We start from the raw sequence: 3,720 nt of genomic DNA on the forward strand, positions 1-3,720 counted from the left end.
TGGGGTTGGCAACCAATGTCAATAAACAATATGTGTATTAATTTTTTAATGAGAAACTTGTTTGCTCTGTATACCTTCATCTAAAATACCATAAAAAATTAAAAAAAGAAAAAAGATTTTCTAGGTCATGACATAGGTAGGGGATATTGAGGCAAAAGTCTGTGAACGCCCCAAGTTAAGGAGTTAGAGCTCAGAGTCTGGGCAGACTGATGCAGTGAGAGTTAACAGGACTTAGTACCAGAATGTAGAGAGATGCATGGAGACAGAACGCCAGAGACCTGCAAAGAGTTCCCCTCAAATATTCAGCAGAGTATCTATCCATGTATATGTGTGGAATAAAACTGAGACTGGGGAAAGAACAACATGAAAGTATTAGAGGTAGCAGCACTCACAAGATGCTAGAACTGGTGCCTATTCCCACCAGTCGGACTGGAAAAACATATAATTCATAACTCATAGCAGCTTTTTTGATGCATTACAAAGTTGAAAACCTCAATACAATTCACCCTAAACTGAACTGAATCCATCAATATATTGAACAGATAATAAATACCTCATGACCCAGTGGAGTTTGTCCCAGGAATGCAGAGCTGATTTAATATTGGAAAATCAATTGATGAAATTCACAATATTAAAAACTAAATTAGAAAAAACCATATGATCATTTCAACAGATGAAGAAAAAGCATGAAGTATCCAGGAAGGTCTTGCCTCAGTTGTTGTTAGTTGCTGTTGAGTCATTTCCAACTCATGGCAACCCCATGTGGGCAGAGTAGAACTGCTCCATAGAGTTTTCAAGACCATGACCTTTCAGCAGCAGATTGCCAGGTCTGTCTTCTGAGGTGCCTCTGGGTAGGTTCAAACCACCAACCTTTCAGCTAGTAGTTGAGTGCTCAACTCTTTGTGCCTTTCAGGGACCTTCTTGCCTCAGTAGTGGGAAACAATTAGTCCTAGACTAAGCTCTACTTTGGACCCACCTAACAAACTATAAAAATAAGACCTGAAAGGATCAAACTGTTTCCAAGTAACTGCGTCCAAGAGCAAAGCTCACTAAGATTTATAGGAATACAAAAATATCCAGCACTCAACAAGGTAAAATACATAATGTCTAGAATCCATTCAAAGATTACCAGGCATGTAAAGAAACAGAGAAGTATGACCTATAATGAAGAGAAAAATCAATCAAACACAAACCGACCCAGATCTGACAGAAATACTAGAATTAGCAGGCAAGGACATTAAAACAGTTATTATAACCATAATTCACATGTTCAATAAGTTAAGTAGATATATTAAAGATATAAAAAAAGATCCAGGTTGAACTTCTAAAAATGAAAACTGCAATGTCTAAGAAAAAAATTTCACTGGATGGAATTAATGGCAGATTAGATGATACAGAAGAAAAGGTATGTGAACATAAAGGCATAGCAATAGAAACTATCCAAAACGAAACACACAGAGAAAAAAGAATCTCAAAAAATGAAAAGAGCATTAGTGAGCTGTGGGATAATTATAAGCAGCTGTATGTACTAGTCATTGGAGTATTGTGGGGGAGTAGGGGGGAGAAAAAACATTTGAGAAAATAATGGCTGAAAGCTTTCCAACATTAATGAAAACTATTAGGTCACAGATCCAAAAATCTCAATAAACTCCAAGCACAAGAAACATAAAGAAAACTACACCAAGAACATCATAATAAAATTTCTCAAACCTAACTATAAAGAGAAAACTTTAAAAGCAGCTAGATCTGTTAGATCTAGAGGAACAAAGATAAAAATGTCATCAGATTTCTCATCAGAAATAATGCAATTCACAAGACAGCGGACATCTTTCAAGCAATGAAAGAAAAAAAAAATGTGTCAACCTAGAATTCTATACTTGGCAATATATTTCACAAACAAATGAAGGCATTTTCAGACATACAAAAGATGAAAGAAATCATCACCAGCAGACCTGCACTATAAGAAATACTAAAGGATATCCTTGGGGCAGAAGTAAGATGATATCAGACAGAAATATGGAATTACACAAACACCAAAAGAGCACCAGAATTGTTAACTGCATGGGTAAATATGTAAGTATTTTGGCTTATTTCAATATCTTTAAAAGACTGTTTAAACAAAAATAAAAATAATGCATTATAGGGTTTATAACATATGTAAAACTAAAAGATATAATAATATTATGATAAAGACCATAAGTCTCCTTCTTTATACTATTATTACCATATAATAGCCCTCAAGTTGGTTCTGGCTCATAGCGACCCTATGTACCACAGAATGAAACACTGCCTGGTCCTACACCATCCTCACAATCACTGCTATGTTTGAGCCTACTGTTACAGCACTTTGTCAATCCATCTCTTTGAGAGTATTCCTCTTTTTTTCTGACACTTTATTTTGCCAAGCATGATGTCCTTCCCCAGGGACTGGTCCATCCTGATAACATGTCCAAAGTATGTGAGACGAAGTCTCACCATCCTCACTTCTAAGGAGCATTCTGGCTGTACTTCGTCCAAAACAGGTTTGTTCATTCTTCCGGCAGTCTATGGCATATTCAATACTCTTCACCAACATCATAATTCAAAGACATCAATTCTTCTTTGGTTTTCCTTATTCAATGTCCATCTTTCACATGCATATGAGGTGATTGAAAACACCCCAGGCACACCTTAGTCCTCAAAGTGACATCTTTGCTTTTTAACACTTTAAAGAGGTCTTCTGCAGCAGATTGGCACAATACAATACATCGTTTGATTTCCCGACTGCTGCTTCCAGAGGCATTGATTGTGGATCCAAGTAAAATGAAATCCTTGATAACTTCACTATTTTCTCCATTTATCATGATGTTGCTTATTGGTCCATTGTAAGAGATTTTTTTTTTCTTTCTATTGAGGTGTAATCCATACTGAAGGGTGTAGTCTTTGATTTTCATCAGTAAGTGCTTCAAGTCCTCTTCATTTTCAGCAAGCAAGGTTGTGTCATCTGCATATCAGAGGCTGTTAATAAGTCTTCTTCCAATCCCGATGCCATGTTCTTCTTCATATAGTCCAGGTTCTTGGATTTTTTTGCTCAGCATACAGATTGAATAAGTATGGCAGAAGGATACAGCCCTAACGCGCACCTTTCCTGCCTTTAAACCACCTAGTATCCCCTTGTTCTGTTCCAATGACTGCCTCTTGGTGTATGTACAGGATCCTCATGAGTACAATTAAGTGTTCTGGAATCCCCATTCTTCACAATGTTATCCATAATTTATTACGATCCACACAGTCAAAAGCCTTTGCAAAGTCAATAAAACACACGTAAACATCTTGCTATTCTCTGCTTTCAACCAAGATCCATCTGACATCAGCAATGATATCCCTTGTTTCATGTCCTCTTCTGAATCCAGCCTGACTTTCTGGCAGTTCCCTGTCAACCTTAATGACATGGATGGAGTCAAGTTTTCGGGACCTTCATTTGGTGATGTGGCATGACTCAAAATGAGAAGATGCACCTCAAACACACATTAATAATCAGAATGTGGAATGTACGAAGTATGAATCTAGCAAATTAGAAGTTGTCAAAAATGAATGGAACAATTGAAGATAGATACCCTAGACATGAGTGAGCTGAAATGAGGGCCAGTTAATATGACTATTATTCAAATTTATGCAACAACCACTAATGCCGAAGATGGAGAAACTGAAGATTTTTGCCAACTTCTGTAGTATGAAATT

The sequence above is a fragment of the Trichechus manatus genome, unplaced genomic scaffold, assembly GCF_000243295.1.
Source record: "Trichechus manatus latirostris isolate Lorelei unplaced genomic scaffold, TriManLat1.0 scaffold00068, whole genome shotgun sequence".
NCBI classification, from domain to species: Eukaryota; Metazoa; Chordata; class Mammalia; order Sirenia; family Trichechidae; genus Trichechus; species Trichechus manatus.